The 26,035-nt window shown below is 40.7% G+C and overlaps 1 protein-coding gene across 2 annotated transcripts in view; it reads right to left on the bottom strand.

The window, feature by feature from the left end:
- The window catches only part of OSTF1 (osteoclast stimulating factor 1), an 83,952-nt gene that overhangs the window by 54,968 nt on the left and 2,949 nt on the right, over nucleotides 1-26,035 (bottom strand). The gene's annotated exons all lie outside the window — the stretch shown is intronic.

Here is a 26,035-nt window from a genome sequence, read left to right as displayed (position 1 = left end):
GAATTCTGTCATAACTTTGGATTTACCTACTTTGTGTGTTATATGTATATGTTATAGATAGATTAGATGTATATGAGTGTATGTGTATATATTTCTACATATGTATTTATTAATTTTCTATCTATTTTGTATATCCTTATATTGATGCTTGCCTCTCCTACTGGATTATATGTTCTTTAGGAGTAGAAATTGTTTCATTCTTTGTATTGGCACCACCAGCGCCAAACACGGTGCCTGGCACTTAGGGAAGCCCTTAATAAATATTCATTAGCTAATTGATTGAACTTCAAAAAAGACAAGTAAAAGCTGGGGTACTGAGAAAAACTAGCAACAGAACAATTCTCAATTTGGGAGACTGGGAGAACACAATTTCACAGAAGACCTTCCTTCCTTCCTGAAAGAATTTAGGAACTTAGAATGACAAGCTTGAGTCTCAACATTAAATAGTCTGTTAACCAACCTCCATCAGCTTCCATGAGAGGCACTACAGTGAAAAGTAGATTAGATGTGGAGTGAGAGAAAATGAATTCAAATCCTGGTTCTGCTACTTATAAGCTACATCACCTTGGAGAACTCAACTAAGTTCTCAAAGCCTTCATTCCTCATCTGTAAAATGAGGGATTTAGAATGGATGATTTCTAAGATCCCTTTTCAGTCTTAAATCTATGACCCCATGATTTTGGGTGTCTGCAAAGCCAAACTGTAAGAGAAGGGCAAAAAAGGGGAACCTATGGGGGCAGCTAGGTGGCGCAGTGGATAGAGCACTGGCCCTGGAGTCAGGAGGACCTGAGTTCAAATCTGTCCTCAGACACTTGACATTTACTAGCTGTGTGACCCTGGGCAAGTCACTTAACCCCAATTGCCCCCACCCACCCACCCACAGAGGTAATGTTTGCTTCAGCAAAAAGAAGAGTAAAGTATATGGAAGCCCAGCTGTGGGGGGGGTGGGGGGGGGAGGGGGGGCAGGGATGAACTGGAAGCCTTAGGTGAAGCTTACTCTCAGGAAAAAGATATTAGGCAGCACTGGAATTAGTGAAAAGTAAACTTCCTGCCTCAGCTAATCCACTCCCACACCAGTGACTTCACACTTTGCACCTCAGTTTCCTCATTCATAAAATGCAATGATTAGACTTTCTGCCTGAGTGACCTTGGGTAATCCCTTAACCTACCTCTCCCAGTGTGGTTTAGTTTAGGTGATTTCTGAGATTCCTTTTCGGCTCTAAAAACAAAGACATTCTATGAGATTTCTAAGGTCCCTCTTCATACTAAAATTTCCATTATGTATTTATAGTCTATTCTCTACTCTTCAATCCATGGTCCACAGTTTAACAAATGCATATTCATCTTGCATAAATCTGACCAAGTCACTCTCCCTCCAAAACCCCCACTCTTCCCCTATTACCTTAAGAATCAAATAAAAACTCCTCTGGCATTTACAGTCTACCACATCCTGGTTCCACCCTACCTTCCCAAGCTTATTGTCTATTTCTCCCCTTCACATTACTCTAATACAGTATAGTCAAACTTGTCTCCCCTGTTGTTCCAAATACACAAACTTCGGGGCAGCTAGGTGGCGCAGTGGATAAAGCACCAGCCCTGGATTCAGGAGGACCCTGAGTTCAAATACCACCTCAGACACTTGACATTTACTAGCTATGTGACCCTGGGCAAGTCACTTAACCTTCATTGCCTTGCAAAAAAAACAAAAACAAAAGGCCAAATACATAAATTCCATCTCCCATCTCAGTGAATGGCCAAGTGACCTCAGTGACCTGTGCCAAGCCTAGCCTTCAATCCCTCTTCAACTCTACTTCCAAAATCCTCAGGTTCACTTCATTTTTATTTATTTGTTTGTTTATTTATTTTTGCAGGCGCAATGAGGGTTAAGTGACTTGACCAGGGTCACACAGCTACTAAGTGTCAAGTGTCTGAAGCTGGATTTGAACTCAGGTCCTCCTGAACCCAGGGCTGGTGCTTTTATCCACTGCGCCACCTAGCTGCCCCCCCTCTCAGGTTCACTTCAAACTCAGCCCAGGCCTCAATTCCTAACATGATCTCCTCAGTTGCTAAAGAGCTCTTCCAAGGAATTACCTTGTATTTAACTTGGCATTTGTTTCATATACACCTACATGTGTGGTGCCTCGTCATCTGGTCTGAGAGGACTGAAGCTCCCTGAGGAAGGACAGGAATTGTTTTATCCAGTTCCAGTATCCCCAGCTGGAGCACACTGACTGGCTTGTTTTGTTGTTACTCAGTTTGTCAACTCTTAGTGATCCATGAAGATAGTGCACCAGGCCCTTTTATTCCTCCACTATCTCCTTCAGTCTGTCCAAGCTCATGTTCACTGCTTCCATAACACATAGGAGGCACTTAATACATGCTTGTTGATTTCACTATAAATAGAACAAATATTAGGTTCCTTTTGCTGGGGGCAGCTAGGGTGCGTAGTGGATAGAGCAGTGGCCCTGGATTCAGGAGGACCTGAGTTCAAATCCGACCTCAGACACTTGACACTTACTAGCTGTGTGATCCTGGGCAAGTCACTTAACCCTCACTGCCCTGCCCCCCCCCCCCAAAAAGTTCCTTTTGCTGTTCCTAAATACATTTGCCCTCCACCCTCTTTATCCTTCGTCCCTCCCATATCTCCTACTCTGTCTCTGTCTCTGTCTCTGTCTCTCTCTCTCACACACACACGGCGCGCCCACACACACACACACCCCTTACTTTTAGCCTTTTCCCTATAAATGTGTGCCCTGTAAGAAGATGAGATACTCAAATTCCGGTCCTATGCATTGGAGAATTAATTAAAACACCTCAGCAGATGTTTCTTAAGTACTATTATCAAGTTATCATGTGACCCTCCATTTGCCTTGGTGGGTTTCTAAGTCACATATGTATTTCTAAAACAAAACTCTGTTCCAAATCTGTAGTTACTTCAAAATCAGAATTCTGTTGCTGGGGTAAACTTTTTACTGCAGAATGTTTCCCCAACAGACCTTCACAGATAATAGAGTTTCTATGGGGTAAAAAATGCAGGCAAACCTTTGAGAATATATGCCTGTGTGCAGGCTCTCAGACACAGACAGCACTAGACCTGTTTTCACCTTGGTAGAATCTGCCTGCCCCTCTACTGGTATCATAATAAAGTATGCAAAGTCACCTTCCCACCTGGTATAGCACCCAAGTAAGACAGCTACAATGGTTAACCAAAAAAAAAAAAGAAAATTCACCTTGAGAAAAAATCATGCTGAGAGCATAAAGATGAGTAATATGAGAAAGGTCTGCCCATGTAAAGCTGGAGCCAGACTGAAGGGGACCTTGAGTGAAAGAATCAATACTTTATATTTTTATTCAGCAAGTGATAGAGAAATCACTGAACATTTATTATATAGCAGACAGTGACACGATCAGGGCAGTGCATTAGGAAGAACACATTTTCCAATCATACATATTAAAAATCCTGCCTCTCACACTTATCAGTGTCACCCTACATGACTTTGCAGTCATTCCTGTGACCTTCTCCTACCACTCATTCCCCTACTACCATGCTGAGAAAATGAAAACACAAACAAACAATACATGGTGAGTTCTGCCATCAAAAAAAAAAACTGCATGAAAATCTAAAACTATTATTACTTTTATTTCCCTCTACTGATTTTCTAGTCCCTAGAAGTGTGCATATAAGAGGTGGCATGACCCTTTAGGCTCTGATAAACCAATTGAACCATAAACACTTGCCAACATGCTCAGGGTTTAAAAGCCAGGATAAAGGGGGCAGCTAGGTGGTGTAGTGGATAAAGCACTGGCCTCGGATTTAGGAGTACCTGAATTCAAATCTAGCCTCAGACACTCGATACTTACTAGCTGTGTGACCCTAGGCAAGTCACTTAACCCTTGATGCCCTGAAAAAAAAATAGAAAAGGCAGGATAAAGAAAACAAAGTGACAAAGCTAAAAATGGCTCTAGTAGATTCTCTGGGAAAACAGAATATATGGTACATTAAGCAGATGATCATGTTCTAGTAGCCTCTATATAAAGAAAAAGGAAAAGGGGAGGGGAGGCCAACAAGGATGGCCAAAAAATGGATAATATTGGTAAATATGTGTAGGATTAATTCATTTTTAGAAGTTAAAGAAAAAATTTTTAAGTTTTAAAACTCTGTAAGGAATAATATTCTCTCTATGTATGATCATCCACTCCCTTTACTTCAACTTTCACGCCTGGCTTAAGGCACTGACAGGACTCAGGCAAAGAATTGGAGATGGAAGAGGCTACAGCTCTGGGAAAATGAAAAGCACCAGAGATCTGGCAATTATTTGCAATGGATGGAATAAAATCCAATCCACCGAAGTTTCCCTCTCATACTCCATCACAGCTTGGAAGTGATCCTGAGTTTGCAAAGAAGCAATACCAGAAAAAATGCAAGTACTGGCAAATCCTATAAAGTTGCAGAGGTCTTAAGTATGGCCTGGAACACAGATGTCCTCACAAAGGACAGAGTTTGGTAAGCCTAAAGATGCTTAATCAAATTGACGTCAGAGAAATGAATCCTGGTTTTTTAAGTCTATCTATTAAGTCATAGAAAAGTTGCATCTGTTTAGGTACAATGCACATAACCAGGAGATCAAAGGATGAACCCTTAGAGATTTACAAACCCCTCATTTTACAAAATAGGAAATGGAGGTTAAGTGACTTGTCCACGGTCACACAAAAGGTAAGTTACCTGCCCAAATGATACAACCAGACCATGACCCAGGTACTTCTTTTTATACTGATGTTACTCAGCATAGTCATGCTCCCTGTCCTTCTGGAGTCCAGGATGGATTTAAATCTAGGCTCTGGCACTTAATACTTGAATGACCTAATGCAAGTCACTACTTCTAAGTAAGCCCCAGGAAATGTTCTAAAATTAGAATGACAGGGTGGCTAGGTGATGCAGTGGATAAAGCACTGGCCCTGGATTCAGGAGTTCCTGATTTCAAATCCAGCCTCAGACACTTGACACTTACTAGCTGTGTGACCTTGGGCAAGTCACTTAAACCCCCACTGCCCGGCAAAACCAAACAAAACAAAACAAAATTAGAGTGACCTATCTGCATCTGACCAAAGAAATTTCCATATCAGAATTCTTCAGAGGGACAAAATCATAGATTTGGACCCCCCCAAAAAAGTAGTCATTTACTTTGGGTTGAAATAAAAATCACAAGTACAAGACAGCTATTCATCTGAAAAAGATCTAGAGTTTTAGTGTACTTGCAAGCTGAATATGAACCAATATTAAGATGTAGCAGCCAAAAATCTATTGCAATTTTAGGATTAGTTTCCAGCCTGTTGCTAGGATTAGGGAAGGCCTAGTCCTATTATTACTCTGTCCTGGTCAAAGCATACCTGAAGTATCCTTACTGTCCCATTGTTGTTGAGTGGTTTCAGCTATGTCCGATTCTTTGAGACCCAAATTGGAGTTTTCTTGCAAAGATACTAGAGTGACTTGCCATGTCCTTCTCCTGTTTATTTTAAAGATAAGGAAACTGAGGCAAACGGGGGTTTAAATGACTTGTCCAGGGTCACAGGGCTAGCATCTCAGGTTAGATTTGAACTCAGGATGATGAGTCTTCCTGACTCAGGACTGGCGCTCTATGCACTATGGCCGCACCTAGCTGCCCCCTTACATACTCCCCAATATGTGCCCTGATCCAGTGACACAGACCTCCCCTTATCTCTCAGCTGAGAGCATTTTCTCTGGCTGTCCCCCATACCTGGAATGATCTCCCTGCTCATCTCTGCCTCCTGGGCTCCCTGGCTTCCTTCAAGTCCCATCCAAAATCTCATCTTCTACAGGAAGCCTTTCTTACCCCTTCTTAAATCTAATGCCTTGCCTTTGTTAACTATTTCCATTTATCCTGTAGGTAGCTTGGTTTGCTTGTTGTCTCCCCCATTAGACTGTGAGCTCCTTGAGGACCAAGACTGGGCTTCTGTCCTTTTTTATATACCCAGGACTTAGCACAAATACTAACTGACCGACTGTGTGTGACTACGAATACCTCTACAACGTGGCTTTGGCCCAGCCCTCCCCCTTCTCTCCTGTGACAGGGATTAGTTTTCCATAAAAGGAGACAAAGTGGTCATGAACCTGATTGGTCTGTTTCCCTGAAAAACTTGAACTACAAGAGTTCTGCCTGTCTCAAATGGGCCCCCACATGGAAGAGGAATTAAACTTGTCCTGCTCAGTCCGAGAAGCTAGAAGGAGAAGAAATTGGCAAAAGTTACAAAGAAGCAAATTTAAGCTTGATACAAGGAAAAGCTAACTGAGCTATCAAAGAAGAGGCTGTGTCTCAGAAGGTACTGGGTATGATAAGGAGTCTTCAAACCAACACTGGATGACCATGTTGGGGTTCTTGCTCAGGTATGGCTGGATCAGATGATCCAACTCTGTGGGACCATCCTAACCTGACTACACACTGCTCTCCTCTCACACCATTCTATGTTCCTACCTAACTGAAACATTCACACTTTCTCTCTTCTTGTTTCTGGCCTTTGCCCACCATGCCACCGTAAATTGATGCACATTCCTACCCTCAATCTCTTGGAACTCACTCCCTTTAAGGCTTGGTTCAAGTATTACCTTCTTCATGCAGCCTTCCTTGACCCCAAAGTCCCAAGTATAAGCTCTCCCTCTCCCCCAGTCTCCAATTTTTATTGTACGTGTTTTTTCCCAGCAAATCTACCATCAAAGGAGAAAGCAAGCTGCTTGAGAACAGGTGCAGTTTCACTGTCCTGGTGCTTAGCACAGTGCCTGGCACATAGGAGGTGCAGCTAGTTGGTGGCAGTGGATAGAATGCTAGGTCTGGAGTTAGGAAGACCTGAGTTCAAATCCTGCCTCAGACACTTACTAGCTGTGTGAACTTGGGCAAGTCACTTAACTTTTGTTTGCCTTCATTTCCTCAGCTGTAAAATGGGGACCTACCTCCCAGGGTTGTTGTGAGACTCATGTAAGAGAATAATTATGAAGTGCTTAGCACATTACCTGGCATAATAGTAAACTCTTTTTTTTTTTTTTTTAGTGAGGCAATTGGCGGTTAAGGACTTGCCCAGGGTCACACAGCTAGCAAGTGTCAAGTGTCTGAGGCTGGATTTGAACTCAGGTACTCCCGACTCCAAGGCCAGTGCTCTATCCACTGCGCCACCTAGCTGCCCCCAGTAAACTCTTTATAAATGTTAGCTGCTATCATCAGCAACAACAAATGTTTATTGATTGATTTAGCACAATGCTTGAATTGAGTGGAAGCTCAAAAAGTGGTGGTCTGACTGAATTCTCCAAACTTATGGTATCCCTTTAAAAAAAAATTTTTAGTTCCCTTTTCTTAGGGGGGAGCATGGAAATGAGAGTTAAGTAACTTGCCCAGGGTCACACAGCTGGTAAGTGTCAAGAGTCTGAGGCTGAATTTGAACTCAGGTCCTCCTGAATCCAGGGTCAGTGCTTATCTACTTTGCCACCTAGCTGCCCCTTTGAGTTCTTTTTAAAGTAATAATAATCATAATAGTAGCTTCTGCTAGTCGCAGACGACCATGGATCAGTGCCTTGAAGAGGCCAACAGGCCACAGTGTGGCCTGTGCAGTCCAATACGGGAGCTGCAGCTCCTGCTGCAATGAGGACATCAGAAAACTGCACTCTCTGTTGCCTGTTGGTTCCTGTGTCTCTTTCGTTTTCTTCCTCCAGAGCTTGGAGGCCCATCTCAGTTGCACGCAAGCTGCTCCTGAGTACTGAAACTCCACGTGGCGTGGGGTCCTTGGCCATCTCCTCCCAGCTGCTGGTGTCTATTCCCAGAGCCCTCAAGTCTTGCTTGCATACATCTCTGTAGCGAATCTGGGGGCATCCAGCAGGTCTTTGGCCTGGGGCTACTCGCCATAGAGTAGATGGAACAATCATAAAGTCAGCATTTATATGGTGCCTACTATATGCCAGGTACTGTGCTAAGTGCTTTACAGATATCATCTCATTTGATTCTCACAACTCTGGGAGGGAGGTGCTGTTATTATCTGCATTTTATAGTTGAGGAAACTGAAGCAGACAGGTTTAAGTAACTTGCCAAAGTCATACAAGCTAGTGTCTGAAGCAGACCCTGAATAACACAGACAAGAATAACAATATTTGTAAATAATAGAGACATGGGGCTGCATATCACAGTGCTGAGTACACTGCAGTCATTCAATAAATATCTGTGAGCTGATTAATGTCCATGAGTATGAGTAGTATGTCCTATGAAAAGATTTATATGAGTTTATTTTCATTCAGTAAATTATGAGAGCCCAGATAAAGTGATTTAGTGAGAAGTATTAACAAAGTGATAAAGGTGAAGCTGGAGTCACTGGAGAGGAAAGGAAAAATAAATTATTTTGGAAAACCGAGACAGGGATAATCAAACAGGTTCTTGCCCCCTTTCAGTTCAGAGAACAGGACTTTCATATTCTAGCTTCCCATATGACAGAAGGATCTTATCAATCAATCCCACCCCCTTAAGATTTTTTTAAAGAGCTCAAACACGAGGGGCAGCTAGGTGGTGCAGTGGATGGGACGCTAGCCCTGGATTCGGGAGGACCTGAGTTCAGGTGTCCCGACCTCAGACACTTGACACTTACTGGCTGGTGTGACCCCTGGGCAAGTCACTTAACCCCCATTGCCCCACAAAAAAAAAACAAAAACAAAACAAAACAAAATAATTAAAGAGCTCAAACAATCAAAGCAGCTCCAGAAAAGCTACTTATAGGAACCTAACAGGAAATCTAAAATCTTCAATTTCTACAATCAATCTAGTAAGATATCCTCCTTTCAGTCAGAAAATGCAATTTAAAATGGTATTTTGATTGAACTTTCCTTCAATATGCAAGCAATTATTTTAACAGAAGACCTCTAGGGACAGTTCTATGCCAATTCACCATTTTAATCAGGGTGGTAATCAATCACAGGCCAAGTCATCTAACCTCTGACCTATTTAAACTCTACTATACCTTGATGTGTCTATCACTCTGGCAATCATGTTTTGGGTTGGTTGGTTGGTTTGCTTACATTCATTTAAAATTTTTTTTTTTTTTTAGTGAGGCAATTGGGGTTAAGTGACTTGCCCAGGGTCACACAGCTAGTAAGTGTTAAGTGTCTGAGGCCGGGATTTGAACTCAGATACTCTGACTCCAAGGTCGGTGCTCTATCCACTGTGCTGCCCCATTTTTTTAAAATTTTCAGTTCCAAATTTTCTTTTTCCCTCTAGGTCCTCCCCCACTCACTGAGAAGGCAAGCAATATGATACCCATTTTATACTTATGAAGTGATACAAAACATTTTCATATTAGCAATATTGGAGAAAAAAGGCAAGAAAAATAAAGAAAGCAAAAAATATGTTCTAATCTGTACTCAGAGCTGATCAATCCCCCCTCTCTAGAGGTGGGTAGCATTTTTCATCAAGAATCCTTTAGGGAAGCTAGGTGGTGCAATGGATAAAGCACCGGCCCTGGATTCAGGACTACCTGAGTTCAAATTCAGCCTCAGACACTTGACATTTATTAGCTGTGTGACTCTGGGCAAGTCACTTGATCCCCACTGCCCCGCCAAAAAAAAAAAAAGGCTCTATCAGGAGGACCTGAGTTCAAATCCAACCTCAGACACTTGACACTAGCTGTGTAACCCTGGGCAAGTCACTTAACCCTCATTGCCCTGCAAAAACACACCCCCCCCCTGCAAAAAAAAAAAGAAGAGTCCTTTGTGGGGCAGCTAGGTGGCGCAGTGGATTGAGAACCAGCCCTGGATTCTAGAGGACCTGAGTTCAAATTTGACTTTGGACACATGACACTTACTAGCTGTGTGACCCTGGGCAAGGCAGTTAACCCTCACTGCCCTGGGAAAAAAAAAAGAGTCCTTTGGCATTGTCATGGATCATAGTACTGATAAGAGTAAATAAGTGTTTCAGAGTTGATCATCCTTACAATACTGCTTTTACTGGATACAATGGTCTGATTCTGCTCACTTCTCTTTGCATCAGTATAAATTTTCCATATTTTGCTGAGTCTATTCCCCCTTCTCCCCCTTATAACACAATAGTATTCTATCTCAATCAAATACTACAAGGTAGTATTTAGTAAGCCATTCTCTAATTGATGGGCATTTCCTCAATTTCCAATTCTTTGCCACCACAAAAAAGAATTACAATAAATATTTTTGCCAAATTTCAAAGGGTATTCTGGTTAGGTAGTTTGACCTTCCATCCCAGCAACTTCTCCAACTACCATCATCCTGTGTGGACAGTTTTTTTGTTGGTGGTGGTGGTGTTTTTTAATACTTAGTATTTCCTGTTCTGGCTATTGAATTAGAAGGAACACTATATCCAATTCTTCTCCTTAAGTAGAAAGCTCTACTATCCATGATTTCAAGCTACTACAGTATACTAGCAATCAAGTCACCATCATACAATATTATGGAAATGCCCTTAGTAATGTCAGTTTATAATCCTTGAACTCTTTTAAGTGGGTATTTTGTGGTATTGTGGGGGTTTTGGGGGGGGGGAGAATGAACAATTATGTCATAGGGAAAATGGGATAAGGGAGAAGGGTAGTGGTAGGGGTTTGGGGTCCTTAGGAATTCCTCTTTAAAGAATTACACCCTCTTGCACACAAAAGCAGTTAGAAGTTTATTTTGGGGCTGAGGAAGGAAAAGGGAAGGGAAGGGAAACCATGAAAGAAGTCCTTGGACTTCTCATGGGGAGAAAGGCATGGCACAGAGAGAGTGGTTCTGAGATACCAATCTCCTCGAGCAAGAGACAGGCAGATACTTTTATAGAGGACTTATGGGGGTGACCATCTGACAGTGAAAAGTTCCTTTAGTGAGGGAGGACCATCCCCCACTGGTGGTGGCTGGAGGAATTGGGGGAGGGGTGGCTGCAGATCTCTCAAGCCATCTCCTCAGGACACAAAGAAAGCAGCCACACCTAATCTTATAGCCAGGGTTGAGGGAGACTAGAATGAAGGGTGGGGGTCCTGGAGCAAGCTCAGTTCGATCTGGTTCCACTTATCTCTCTAGGCATGTCTGTTCTCAAGGAGAAGGTTCTTTGATGTGCCCCAGAGAACTTCTGGGGTGCTCTGGGCCCATAACATTTAGAAGGAAATTTATTTAAATATCCACATTTTCCTGATATCCATGATTAAATTCCTAAGAATTTAATGGAAAAGGAATACTAACTATTCTTCTAGAAGAGATTTGATAGAACCTGCTAACAATATTAAACATCTACTTGTTTAAGTAGGCATTGTGCTAAATGCTAGGGATACAAAGAAAGGAAAAGGCAGCCCCTGGAGCTTAAATTTTGTCACTATTGTTTGATAAAATATTTTTGAACTAAACTTTTAGTGTAATAAGTGAATTAATAAAAGGGAAAATTAAAACATTTTAACATAATGGATTCTAATAGAATGTCAAGCTTATGTTTTTAAAAATTTATACTAGATGCAATATTCCTTGATATTGAAAAGACAGTTTGTATGGAACGTTGGGCTTGGAGAAAGGAAGAATCAAGTTTCAATCCCACCTCTGACACTAGCTAAGTGACCATGAGCAAGTCAGATAATTTCCCTAAGCCTCAGTGTCTTCATCTGTAAAATGAGCAGACAGCCTCAAAGGTCTCTTCTAGCTTTGAATCTATGCCTCTAGAAAAATAGCTGCAGTCTTTTAGCATTTAGGCCACTGGGCAGAACTTGGATCACTCCTCAAATGCAGGGATAATTCTGAAGGCTTTTATGACTTTCATAAGAGGGTCTAAGAAACTTTCTCTAGTCCACCACTATTTGGGTTTGGGGTGAGGAGTAAAGGAAGTCCTCTATAACGCTGTACAAATATTTAAGAGAAAAGGGAAGGAGAGTAAAAGAGGCAGAAGAGAAATCAGATTGGTTCTGGAGAGCACCTGGAAGTCCACAAGAATCCCTGGGGAATCCCATACCCAAAAGGAACCATGCTGAGTCAAATTGCTTCTCTGGGATTTCCTCAAAATGGTAATAATGATGACAACGATGATGACAAATGCTGACATTTATACAGGGCTGTAACGCTTGTGAATCACTTCATTTATATTAACATCTGAGCCTCACAAAAGCCCTGGGTGGTAAGTACCACAGGTATTATTACCTACAGTTTACAGAGGAGGAATACAGCCATATTATTTATTAGTCGCTTCTCAGAAGCAATTTCTGAAGCCAGCTCTTCCTTACTTCGAGTCTATATTCTATAAAGATTCATCCAGACCTGGAAAACATAACTAGGAGCTTTTCAGAGCTACCAGAACCAGAGCTGTCCCCCTAGGGTATAAAGGCAAATTGGCTTTGCCTCCCGTGGAGGAAGTGGATTCTATACGTGGGCAGTGACTCCGGCAGTCAACCAGTAAAGCCAAACTCTACTCCATCCCCATATCATTTCACAAAAACAAATTCCCAGGGGCAGCTAGGTGGCACAGTGGATAGAGAACTGGCCCTGGATTAAGGAGTACCTGAGTTCAAATCCGGCCTCAGACATTTAACACTTACTAGCTGTGTGACCCTGGGCAAGTCACTTAACCCCAACTGCCTCACCACCACCACCACCACCAAAAAACCCCCAAAAAACCCAACAATGAGCACAAAAGCAAATTCCCTTCACATACATCCCTGGGATTACACATTGCATTTCTGTAATCTCTCCTGCCCTCCTGGATCTTTATTTAACTAGGTTTTAGAAATACAATTTGAAGAACAGCGGGAGAGGAAAGAGTCAAAATGTCATTGCCGTCTGTACCATCCTAGTCCTGATGCCAATCCAAACTCTTGGGGCTTCAGAGTCGCCCCAAGTTCAGGTTGTAGATAATGAGGCAATGAAAACAATAACCTCCAATAGACTGTGAGCTCATTGAGGGAAGGCACCTGGTTTGGTTTGGTTTTTACTTTTCTTTTTATTCCCAACACTTAGCATAGTGCGAGGCAACAGGGGAAGCAATAAATGCTTACAGACTGACTTTCCCCAATTGAAAGGAAAAAGGTGGCAGATATTTACATAAACCCCAGGGGAAGACTCCAGGTATTTCCTGGCTGCAAATCAAGCAACTTCAATAGAAAGATGGACAGAATTAGTTTAAAATAATGGTTTACCATTGAACTGAGGCAAATCAATGACTCTGATTCTCAAAGAAATGTTCACGGATGGGCAATTTGCATGAACTAAGACTTTATCTCTGTTCTTAGAAATCATCTCCAAAAAAGAACTGAGTTATAAATAAATCACCAACTTTATAGACTTTACAAATGTAAATGTCCTCAGAATCTTGATCAAACACTGAAAAATATTGTTAGGTTTCCATGAGGATCTGTGTGTTTGTGGAAACTCTCCATTATATTTCCTGCAGACCATCACTTGTGGTCTTAAGCTAGTGCTGCCACAAAAACAGGCACTGACCTAAGTGAAATCAGACTAGACCTAATTTTTTAATATGCTCTGACTCTTTTCTTCTCCCTTTTTGGTCATCATGGGAATCAGGGCTTGTGGGAAAACCCTGAATGTGCTTAGTTCAGCCAGATGTTTATATTCAACTAAACCTAGAGATCTGGGAGTAGCAAGAAGAGGTCAGCAGCAAATTATAAAAGTTAGTGAATTTTGTGAGCCTAGTGTTTAAAAAATTTTTTTTTGAAAGCCTATTCTAAGGATCAGTAAATCAATTAATATTTAATAATCATCAACTGGGTGGATTATTATTTCTCATTTTATTATATTGCTCAGGAAACTTATTATTATGTTTAAATCCAACTTTATGTGATTTAGAAATTTTTTGAACCCAGAATGTCATCCTGACCTCAGTAACTCTCCAGGAATGCTAGAGATGGCTGTAAAGAATTTGGGTTTCCCCCAAGTCTTGGACCCACCCCAAACATCCCGACTTAGATACTGATGCATACACACACACACACACACACACACACACACACACACACATAAACTGCCCTTCTCTTGAAGACTACCTACTCCCTGTTGAAGCCAATCAGATGAATATCTTTACACATCAATCTAAATCCTATAAATTTAAACCTTACAGATCCTGATGAGAGGAAACCACATCTCCATTCCAGCATGCTTTCTTCTACCAAACATTTCAGATTTAGGGGTTTGTTCTAGAAAACAACAAATGTGGCCCTGGGGTACTGAACCGGGAGGTAGGAGAAAACAAATACAAAGAAACAATCCCGACTCTCCACGAGCTTGCATGTTAATGAACACGGAACAGTTGAGGGATCCCACAGGTAAAAGAAAGAAGGCAAAAGGGAAATCTGAATTGTATTATTTTGTGCACAGTTGGAAGACATTTTTTTCTCCCTGCCATACAGCCATTTGAATTGTTCAGCAACAAGACATTTTAGCTACTGGTAAACACTACTAAACTAATACTATTTCATAAGGATTCCGTCCAACAAAGGACATGTCAAGCGCTACTTAGTTATGTGCAAAGCATCAGAGAAACAAATACAAAACCCCCAAACCTCAAAATGTTTAGAGCACAAATAAACAGATTCAACATAACACTTAAGTGGTCACAAGAGAGAAAGAGTGCTTATTAGCACTCTAATAAGAGTTCTTAGCACTCTAAGAGGGGGTGGGGAGGTCAGGAAAGGCTTCCATAGGAAGCTAGGCATCCTACAAAGAAAGTAGGAGGATGTTCGTTCCAGAGGAGTTACTGGGTAATTGAAAGCCAAATCCTAAAGGCACACAGGTGGGTTTCATGTACCAGGAAAAGCCAGCAGTCTGGTTTGAGTGGTATGAAGAATGTGTGAAGAAGATCAAATATAAAACTGAATAGGAAGATTAATTGTCGTCATTCCCCACCCTATCCCCAAATACGAAGAGAATAATGAAAGTAAGACATCCCTTCATACATGGTCAATTATACTAGATCATACCTGCACTGAGCACAGGCACAATAAGCATTTGCCTCTATGGTGTGATCTAAAGGCTAGCTGAGTTCCCCACTCCATAGCCACCTTTCCCACTAAGATTCCGCCATTGGAGAATCAGTCCTCTAAGTTAAAGTTCTTTTCTCTTCCAGAGCCCCAAGTTAAAAAGTAATATAATAGTAATCATAATTCTTAACACCTTCCTAAGAATTAGTTTATCATTTATGATAAGCAGAGCCCTCTAGCAATGGGAAACTGAATCTCTATTAGGTGGAAACTGTAAGTCCTAAAAGGAAGCAGAAAGACAGGTCAAGAGCAGAGTGACTTAAGACACTACTTTGGTAGGGGTGTGCTGGAGTCAGCGCTTACCTACTCAAGAAATGGATAGTTCAATTTTCAGTGTGAGCATTTACACCTAGGAATTGGCAAACTCTACAAATCAGACTTGATTTATTGTTTTGTTGATTATCTAGACTTCAGAAAGTGATGGAAAATATGTTAATAATGCAGATTTTCAGACAGCAGGATGTTAAGCATTTACCAACACACTCCTCCTGAATGCAAGTCTAACAGGACTGACTTACTGAGAGTTTTAGTCATTAACCAAAGCTCCAACGAGAACAAAAAGACAAAACTAATCAAAGCCGAGGACCAGCCAGCCAAGAAGACCTGACAGATTGGAGGATGGCAGGAATAGGAATGTGGACACCATACTAGATTTGAGTACCAAAGGACTCAATTCAAAGTCAGGGCAAAAACCAAGACACCAGTATACTGGTAAAACAGGGAGGGAAGGGAATTCATCTATCAATAGCCAAATACTCAGACTTTGAAAGAGTACCAGAATACACATGTAAATAAAGGCAAACCAGGACATTAGTTTAGATTCAGGCAGGAAGTTGGGGGATTGGGATGTCAGGAACCAGAGACCTAGTCACAAAGAGACTGGTTTAGGGAAACCTCTAGACCCTGGGCTGGAAGGGAGAACACTTACCAAGCAGATAGTCACAAATGAACAAGGTAGGGGAAAGAAAACAAAAACAAAAACAAACCTGGATACCAACAAATGAACTTCACTGGAGGCAGGAGAGGAAGAATGGGGAGGTAGGGGATGGAGGTGGGAAGAAAATAGTATGTTATTCATTCAATCAAAAAGCACTGTGGGGGCAGCTAAGTGGTACAGTGGATAAAGCACCAACCCTGGATTCAGGAGGACCCGAGTTCAAATGAGGCCTCAGACCCTTGACACTTACTAGCTGTGTGACCCTCGGCAAGTCACTTAACCCTCATTGCCTCACAAAAAAAAAAAGTACTGGGTACAGAGTATTGGTGGAAGGAGGGAGGGAGAAATCACACAAAATTAAGTAAGATATTGTGATGGAACTTTTAGTCTAGCATCAAGAGAAGACTCAAAAATTGATATGATGTAATTCAGCACATTAGCACTATGTGCTCAGGATCTTAGGATTTTAGAGCTGGGATAGATTTACCATTCATTTAGTGTTACTTTCATTAAATTAAGTGAAAATATACAAAACAAAGGGCAGCAAGACAGATGAGACTGAGCTGGTAAAATGATCTAATGGGGCTACACTTGGAGGTTAAGTAGCCTGGAGAGTGAAGGTTAAGTTACAAGGTCAAGGAGTAAAGTAAGTTAGAGAATACTAGGTGACACAGTGGATGGAGTCCTGGCACAGAAGTCAGAAGACATAAGCTCAAATACAGCCTCACACTTACTAGCTGTGTAACTGACCCTGTGTAACTAACCACTCTGCCTCAGTTTCCCTATCTGCAAGATAAGGATAATAAGAGCACTTCTCCCCCTCACTCCACCTCTGTCTGTTGCAAAGATAAAATGAAATAATTATTTTGTAATGCCCTATATAAAGGCTACTCAAAACAGGGAAGGTTTTAATCCAGTGAAGACAGGTAGGACTTGAAAAGAGTCTCTCTCCCCTCTCCCCTCTCCCCTCTCCCCTCCTCTCTCTCTCTCTCTCTCTCTCTCTCTCTCACACACACACACACACACACACACACACTTCAGTGTTGCCTATGGCAGACCCAAGTACTTGGAGGCAGTCAGCTGAGTTATTTAGATTTAGCACTTAGGCAAAAGTTAACAAATGAATTTGCATAAAGGAATAACATCCCTCCATGCAGGAAAAAGGGAAGGTAACAACAAAAGAAATTAAGTTCAACACAATTTATGATTAGCACCTTGCAGAACGCTGACTTTGGAGAGAGCTGTTTTAGTTTTCATCACAGTTATTTATCTCATTTAAATAAGAATTTAGAAACCTGGTATATTGGGAGAGAGGTACACTAGATGCTAAAGTGAGAGGAAGAGGATTCAAGCCCTATCTCTTAGGATACCAGGCTCTGATAGGAGAGATTTTTGCCTTATTTTGCCAAGACCCAGGCTTCTACCTCACTTCCTGGCCATTTAAACACCAATGTTGGGGCAGCTAGGTGGTGCAGTGGATAAAGCAACAGCCCTGGACTCAGGAGGACCTTAGTTCAAATCCGGCCTCAGACACTTGGCCTCAGACACTTGACACGTACTAGCTGTGTGACCCTGGGCAAGTCACTTAACCCCAATTGCCTCACCCAAAAAAGAAAAGAAAAGAAAAGAAAAGAATGTAAGCTCCTACAGGGCAGGGACTGTCTTGCTTGCTAGTATCTATAACCCCAGTGCTTAGCACAGTCTCTGGCCAAAGAGAAAAAGTACTTAATGAATGTTTTATCTTTCTCTGCTATACTCTGTAATCTCAAGGAAGTCACAAACTTTTTTTGGGGGGGGGGGGGCAATGGGGGTTAATTGACTTGCCCAGGGTCACACAGCTAGCAAGTGTCAAGTGTCTGAGGCCGGATTTGAACTCAGGTACTCCTGAATCCAGGGTAGGTGCTTTATCCACTGTGCCACCTAGTTGCCCCTTAGTCTTTTCTTAAAGGAACAATTTGCAAGGGACCCTAAATGACTATCACTTTAAATTCATTCCTGTGAATGGACAATGAAAATCAAACCAAACTAACCGAACCAAAAGCTTTATCAGGGTTAAGTGACTCGTCCAGAGTCATACCACTAATATGTACCTGAGGCCAAATCTGAACCCAGGTCTTCCTGACTCCAGGACCAGCACTTCATCACCTTGCATAGGTAATTATCATGAGCCCCTTAAAACTATACTGAATACCCCAGCAGTACCTGACTTTACAGTGTTTTCAATGTTTGTTTGCACCCAGGACAAAGGGTGCATATACAATCTTTGGATCTCTCCCCCTAGAAGTATAGACGAAATAAGTGTGTACCTAAAATAGAATCGCTGCTACTCCAAAGCTCTCCCAACTGAGATTAGTTTCTAGTCCAAGGTAGCCTTTGAGTTGGTGTTGGGGTAGGTTGATTCAAAGGATCTGTTCTCTAAAGGAAAATTCAGAAATTCTCCTAACTAATACAAGCCCCTGAAAAATTCATCCCTCTCTAGGTACTCCTTCAGAGTTAAGTGAGTTTCCTAGAGGTGAGCCCTGGGCTAGAAAGCTAGTCTCCAAAACCTAACCCAGCCAACAAGAAGTTAGCTAACATAGTGGAATAAAGTGATGAATTTGGAATCAGAAAGACCAGAGTTTGAACCTTGCCTTAATCATTTAATAACTGTGTAAATCCTAGTCAAATCCCATAATCTCACTAAGCCTCATTTTCTCCATCTGTAAAATGGGAATAATAACGTCCCTACCTTACAGAGTGGTTGTGAGGAACAAATCAAATGAGATAATAAATTTAAAGTACTTTGAAAACCTTAAGGTACTATATAAATATTAGTTATCATCACTATATTAACAACTAAGAGTAGCTAAGACCTACCTCCACTCTCCTCCCCCCCACCCCCGTTTGTTTTTTTTTTTGGTGGGGCAATGAGGGTTAAGTGACTTGCCCAGGGTAACACAGCTAGTAAATGTCAAGTGTCTGAGGCTGTATTTGAACTCAGGTCCTCCTGAATCCAGGGCCAATGCCTTATCCACTGTGTCACCTAGCTGCCCCCTCCACTCTCCTTAATAAACTTTTTTAAAAATGGTCGGGAAGTCCCATGACAGGTATGTATTAACTGGTCTAAATTCTTTAACCAAAGTATTCCCCTTTCCTGATTTTTTTTTAAAGCAAAAAGCTAGAGCAGAGGTAAGGGTTGTTTATGTCATAAAATCCTAGGAAAATCCTGAGAAGTTAAATCTGTTTATGCACCATGGTCTTTTCCCTAAACCACAAACTAAGAAATGTGTGATATGATAGTTCAGCCTACAGAAGGCTAAACACAAAGGAGGAAGTGATTGACAGGAAGAGGAAAAAGGAAGGAGGTATGGGTAGTAAGTAGAACCCATGCATTCGATTTAGTTTCATGAAGTCACTGGCTCTCCTCAACCCTGGAAGCTGAACTCTGAACATACAGCTAATTGTTGATAGTCTCCCCCCCCAAAATTTAAAAGCCTAGATGGGGGTACCTGAAGAACATGCAAATGTCTCCTACACTTTGGAACATTCCAGTTCTGCATGAAATGTTAGAGATGGTACATCATTTTCCCTCCACAGATTTTTTATCTAGTTATAGGTGTATGTGTTGTTGTTTGCTTTAGGGCAAAGACTTTTATTTTTGTCTTCATATTCCCATGGCCTAGAACAGTGTCCATCACATTCAAAGGATTTAATAAATGCTTAGCAAATTGCTTATCCAGTTCACTTTTCCATTTATGAGCACAAAGGTCCTGACTCTGAACAGAGCTAAGGCACCTCTGAAGCTAACTAAACATGGCTACTTATAATGTACTAATTTTCATATTAATGGTGACTGGGTCCAACAGTATAGTGTCTCCCTTTAGGGGGAGGGGGGAGAACCAAAGAAGAAGTGTTTAAAAGACATTCGAACAGATTCTGAAAGTGACCAAACAGTCCTTGACACTTTTCACCCTGAATGAACCAAATCACTAAGAACTAATTAAACTGGAAGCTCTCAAATGGCAAAAGCTAGACTTCCTAGTTCTTTTGTATAGTGAGGTTCCATTATGGTTGAATGAAAGCAAAATAGAGGCTTTTCAAAGTTAATTTCTTTAAAAAATCATCAGGACAGCTAGGTGATACAGTGGATAGAGCACTGACCCTGGATTCAGGAGTACCTGAGTTCAAATCCAGCCTCAGTCACTTGACACTTACTACCTGTGTGACCCTGGACAAGTCACTTAACCCCCACTGCCCCGCAAAAAAACCCCAAAAAACCCAAAACAAAAAAAAGAACAAAAACCAAAAAAAATCATCAATTCACACTGAACCTCCCTAGTTTTATTATGCATGCTACCATCTTTATATTTTACTTACACCATGATAATTGATAATATTTTGACCTAAAATAAACAACTTTACTTTTTCCCAAACCCTCCCAAGCATTTGATTAACTTCTTATTGACATTAATCCACTACTCAATTCCTGATGAAATGTCTCACCCAAAGGCACAGAGGTGGACCCCGGATTCTTAGATGCTGGGCAAGGGAAGCTTAAGATCTGGCTGATGAGTCCTACCCAAGATGGAAAAGTTTGATGATGGATATATCTGCCTTCAAATCTGCACAGTGAAATTTGGGGAGGTTTGTCACCAGGAAGTTGGTAACCAGGTGATTAATGTTTTTTAACCACATGGTATTTGTGATAACCAATTTATTAACCAAGGCACAGAGGCTGTTCCCATAGTGATGAAACTTGACTTGTGGTTAAATTAACCCCAAGAAAGAATCTGTCATTTACAGTTAATTCTTAACCCACTGAGAGTTTATACATATATATGTATATATGTATGTGTATATGTGTAACTCAGTGGGTTGTATATGTATATGTATATATGTGTGTGTGTGTGTGTGTGTGTATATTTTAATTTTGTCTTCCTCTCAGTCCACACACAAAAAAAGAGAGAACAACCCTGAGGAGGCAATTCCTGTTCCAGATGGGGTATAAGAAAAGGCACTACCTGTAATTCTATGAATCACATCTAAGTCATTAGACAGTAAAAGCTTCTTGAGGATATTTTTGCCTTTCTTTGTAACCCTAATTCTTAGCACACTTGAGAACATAGTAAGCACTTAATAAATGCCTGGTGACTTGCCCTGAAGATCAAGGGCTGAAAAAAAGCAGAGGCTACAAAAAAATGTTGCTGCAATAGGAAGGACTGACTGTAGTGACTAGGGTTCCCATTAATTGAAACACACAGGAAGTATCTCTTTGGCCATTGTTACTTTGCATACAATGAGGTTAGAGCATGGTTACCTAACCGCTCCCTTCCCCACCACCTTTTGTCCATCAGTGAAGAGCACTTTCTGAGGTTCCGTGGTACATAAATATAATATAAAGTGTTGTGCCTGTATAAAGGGTTAGAAAACTTAGTCTCCAAGATATTTATAATCCAATTAATGAATTCAAAAGAAAGAGGAATAAGGTTACCAATCACAGAACTATACAAAACAAATAGAAAATGACAGCCACGGGAAGTGAGTGGACAAAGATGGCCCAAGCACCCGAGTAACTTAAGGATTCTAAAATCTCCTTTAAGAGAACTTTTTGATGATGTGCATACATTCCACATTTTGGATTAAAATTGCCCATGATTTGGATTTGACAGAAAATCTGACCGATTCATTTATCAAGGGCCATGTTTTGTCTCTTCTTTTCTAACCTAACATGAGATTTCACCAGGGGGCTAAGAAATCTGTGGTATGGAAATTTCCTCAACCAAAGTAGATCCAACTGTCTGTAATTTATTGTCTTAGGAGAGTTGCCTAGAGAACTGAGAAATAAAGTGACTTGCCCATGGCCGTACAACTTGTATATATGTCAATCTATCTACTATTCATGCTGCCTCTACAAAGGGATTAGTATATGATCAAAATGGCAAGACCAAAAATAATAACTCCCAGGGGTAACTGATACATAGGATGATGGATCTAGAACTGGAAGGAACCTTAGAAGTGATCTATTAAAACAAATTTGTCTTACAGATGAGGAAAATGAGGCTCAGGAAAAGTGACTTGCTCAAGGTCACGAAGGCAGTAATGGACTGTGACAGAACCCAGAAACTCCAGCTTCAAATCCTGAGGTCTTTCCAATGTAGTATATCACTCTGACTTTATTTTTAGTTGATTTTTTTCTACCAAAAATATAATTTAAGCAGGATTCTTAGTTTTTGTGATCTAATCATTAAAGTTAAAATGATTTTTAAAGTGTAACTTGAGTTTTTCTGATTTAATTTATATTTCATTCTCTGTATTACATATCTTTATCATAAAATAATAACTAAAGACATAAAATATGTATGACACTTCGCTTTCATCCATAAAGTCAATATGCCATTAGGAAAAAACAGTGCAGGTCAGTCCACAACAAAGCTTGAGGCTCACAACTAAAAATTTTATCTTGATCAAACTTGCTTAAATGGAAAATCTCTTATAAAATTCAGCTCCTGAAATAATACATTAAGTATTGAGATGAAGTTTGTAAAAAGAGTCCTCTTGGATATCAAACCTTTGTCTGCTATGCTCTGACATGCTAAAGAAATTAACTTATTCCTATCCAGCCATCAGAATGCAAAAGGGGCTAAGAATAGTAAAACTTCTGGTATGGGAGTATTTTTAGAGAGTATTTTTACAGAAATGGGGTGGAGGGGGCAGGGAAGACACAGACTTTGTGTTTAGGTCTGGAATGTATCTGATTTAACAAGTACATACAGGGGACCTACTAAATAAAAAGGCTCTATGCAGGGGACTGTGCTAAGAAATGAATGTGATGGTGACGAATACAAGTATTACCTCACCCTGGCTCCCACAATATTTTAAAAGCTAGAAGGGAAGATAAGAAATGAACACAAACAACTCTAAGCCAGGATGTGACAAGTGCTACAATAAAGGTATAATGAACTGCACAGGCTAGGGAGAGGAATTGAAGCTGTGATTTCATTGACTGAGGTAATTCCCTAGACCTAAAGTAGTTAGGTGTATATATAGCCTTAGAAAGTTGCATGGGGCATTAAAAGGTTAAGTGACTTGCTTCAGGTCACACGCTTATGTATCAGAGGCCAAACTTAATCTAGCTCCAAGGATGGTCTTTCTCCACCAAAGAGAAAGAAGGAAGGAGAAAGGAAGGGGAGAAGGGGGAACAAAGGAATTAAGCATTTTTTCAGTTGTTTTTCAGTAGTGTCTGACTCTTTGTGACCCCCATTTGGGGTTTTCTTGGCAAGGATCCTGGAGTGGTCTGCCATTTCCTTCTCCAGCTTATTTTACAGATAAGGAAACTGAGGCAAACAGGATTAAGTCACTGGCCTACAGTCACACAGCTAGTAAGTGACTGAGACCAGATTTGAACTCAAAAAGATGAGTCTTCCTGACTCCAGGACTGGAACTCTATCCACTGTGCCCTTTAGAGCATTTATTAATGACTTATAGGCATTAGGCTAAGCACTGATCATACAAATAAAAGCAAAAAGAAAGACCGTCCATGCCCTCAAGAAGCTTACAATCTACTTGGTATTTGAGCCAGGTTTTGAAGAATAAAATTTCAACAAGCAAAGAGATCAGGGTAGGAAAAGAATTCGTGGTATGAGAATTCAAGGTTGAGTTATGAAAGCATGAGCAAAGGCAGAGAGATATAAGAAGGTAGGAGAAGGGGGCAGCTAGGTGGTGCAGTAGATAAAGCACTGGCCCTGGATTCAGGAGGTCCTGAGTTCAAATCCAGCCTTAGACACTTGATACCTACTAGCTGTGTGATCCTGGGGAAGTCACTTAACCCTCATTGCTTCGCCCCGCCCCCCCTCAAAGGTAGGAGAAGCAGAGAAAGACAAGTAGTATAGTGGGAAATGCTGTAAAAAGTAGAATTAGGGAAAGAAAATGAAGGGCCCTAAAAGCTAGACTCCTAAGTTTGAGATGGATGGTTGGATGGATGGATGGATGGATGGATGGACAGATAGACAGATAGATAAAACTTAGGAATATATATATATATATTTGTTAGACTATTACTTGATATTTACAAGCAGGGGAATTACAAAATAATCACAGTTGTTCTTTAAGACACTATAATGAGGGTGAAAATAGATTAGAGGGCAGAGAAAAAGGGGCAGACCATTTAAGAAACTATTGCAATAGTCCAGACAAAGAATAAATGAGATACTGAAGTAGGCAGCAGCAGTGGGAACAGAAAGCAAGAGAATGAAATATTGGCCCAAGTTAGTAGAGTTTAATGGTAGCAGACAAATAGTACCAATGTGAAAGAATACAGTGGCTCAAGTTTAAGAACTAGATATTCTTCATCTATCATTAAAAAGAGTCTAAATTACCTACAGACCCTGTATCACTATAATAATCCATTAAGTTAGTTAAAAAAAAAGATTTAGCAGCCTTTTTTTTCCCTGACTCATACAGATGCAAGGAAAAGACATCATCATAGACATTACTTAAATTGTCTCTAGACACAGAAGAGCGTTTGATCAATTTCCAGGATTTTTTAAAAATAATTGAGTACCAAAGAATAATAATACATTATTTTTATTTGATAAGTTGCTCTCTCCTGGCCAATAAAAACCAAATATCTAAAGGCAAAATCTGATCTCAGGTTTAAAACACTTTCAAGTCCCACTAACTGTTTCACTGTTAATGTAGGGTAGTGAAAAAGATAGGGGACTGGCAATCAAGAGACTTTGATTCAGATACCATATATGTGGACCCTAAGCAAGTTACTAAACTGCTTCAACCGGAGTTAACTCATCCATAAAATGGGTACAATAGTAGTAGTACTTGTCCTAGCCTAGCTTATAGGACTGCCATGCATGAGCAAGTAAGTGCTTTGCAAAGTAGAAAACCTGAAATCAATACATTAAAAATGTTGAATTATTATTCACACCTAGTCTTTGGTCAAAATAATAACAAAGTCTACAACACTGTTCTTTTAATAAGGCCTTCCTATCAATAATTACTTCACAATTATAGGAATTCATCTGTGTCATCAGCCCCTCCATGCCTAAGTGGATGCTGTTCATGAGTTGCAGGGGCCAAAAAAATCATTTCTTGGTACTAAGTCAGTAGGCTGGTCCTGGGACAGCCTGGAGACTCAGAGTCCTTTGCCAAGCCCATATGAAAAGCATTTCCACCATGGTAGACCATAACAAAACATATGCATAACCTTCATGGAGACCTTCGGTCACCTCCACCCACTAGGAGGCACAGGATTTAGATTCAGTATGTTCTATCCAAATTTAAATCCCAAGGAACTTGACAATCTCTTTTTAGATAAGTGGCAGCCTGGCCTAGCAGCTTATGGGGCAGGGCTCTGAGACATTGGTTCATTTGTCCCAAACTTGCTGTGTGACCCTGGGTAAATCATTTAACGTCTCTAAGACTCAAAGATTCAGAGAAATTACCAATACATACAGACATTGTTAAATGGAATCTCCTCATTGGGAGTACTGACACTCACCATTGAAATCACGAGTGTAGTAAAATAATTTTTTTTTTTCAAATAAAAGGGATTTACTCTTATCTCTCATTTTCAGAGGGAAAACTGTGTCATGCTTGAAAACACAGAAATTTAGAGAGAAAATACAAGAATGAAGGATGTGTAGAATAAAATCAAAATCCTTTAAATTCCTGAACACAAGCAATAGAAAAAAAATGTATTCTAAACGTTGATGAAACTTTTATTAAAGTTCAGTTCATGGCATTGCAAAAAAAATCCCCCAAAATACTTTCCTTCGCCATTCATTAGTATCCCACTAAACATACTAGATTCAGAAACCAGCTGTCCCTTTCTTCCTCTCTCCAAAGGACACAAAACCCTTCAGTAGCGATAATAAAAGTTTGAGAATGAATAAGGACTATCTGCCAAGGTAGCTGCTTGTTCGAGCATCTCTCTTTCCATAATTCTCCACTCGGGACAGGAGGCCCCTCCTCTCCAGCCCGACAGGCCAGATGTATCCCCTTTCCCCTCCCCCCTCCACCTACCCCCCATTCCCCCTGATGCCTTTATTGCGTATGTATAAAAGTGACAGTTTCGAGCACTAATGGCTATAGCTG

The sequence above is a fragment of the Dromiciops gliroides genome, chromosome 1, assembly GCF_019393635.1.
Source record: "Dromiciops gliroides isolate mDroGli1 chromosome 1, mDroGli1.pri, whole genome shotgun sequence".
In the NCBI taxonomy this organism is placed as follows: Eukaryota; Metazoa; Chordata; class Mammalia; order Microbiotheria; family Microbiotheriidae; genus Dromiciops; species Dromiciops gliroides.
The sequence above is the reverse complement of the archived record's forward strand: the minus strand, read 5'-3'. Positions and strand labels throughout refer to the sequence as shown.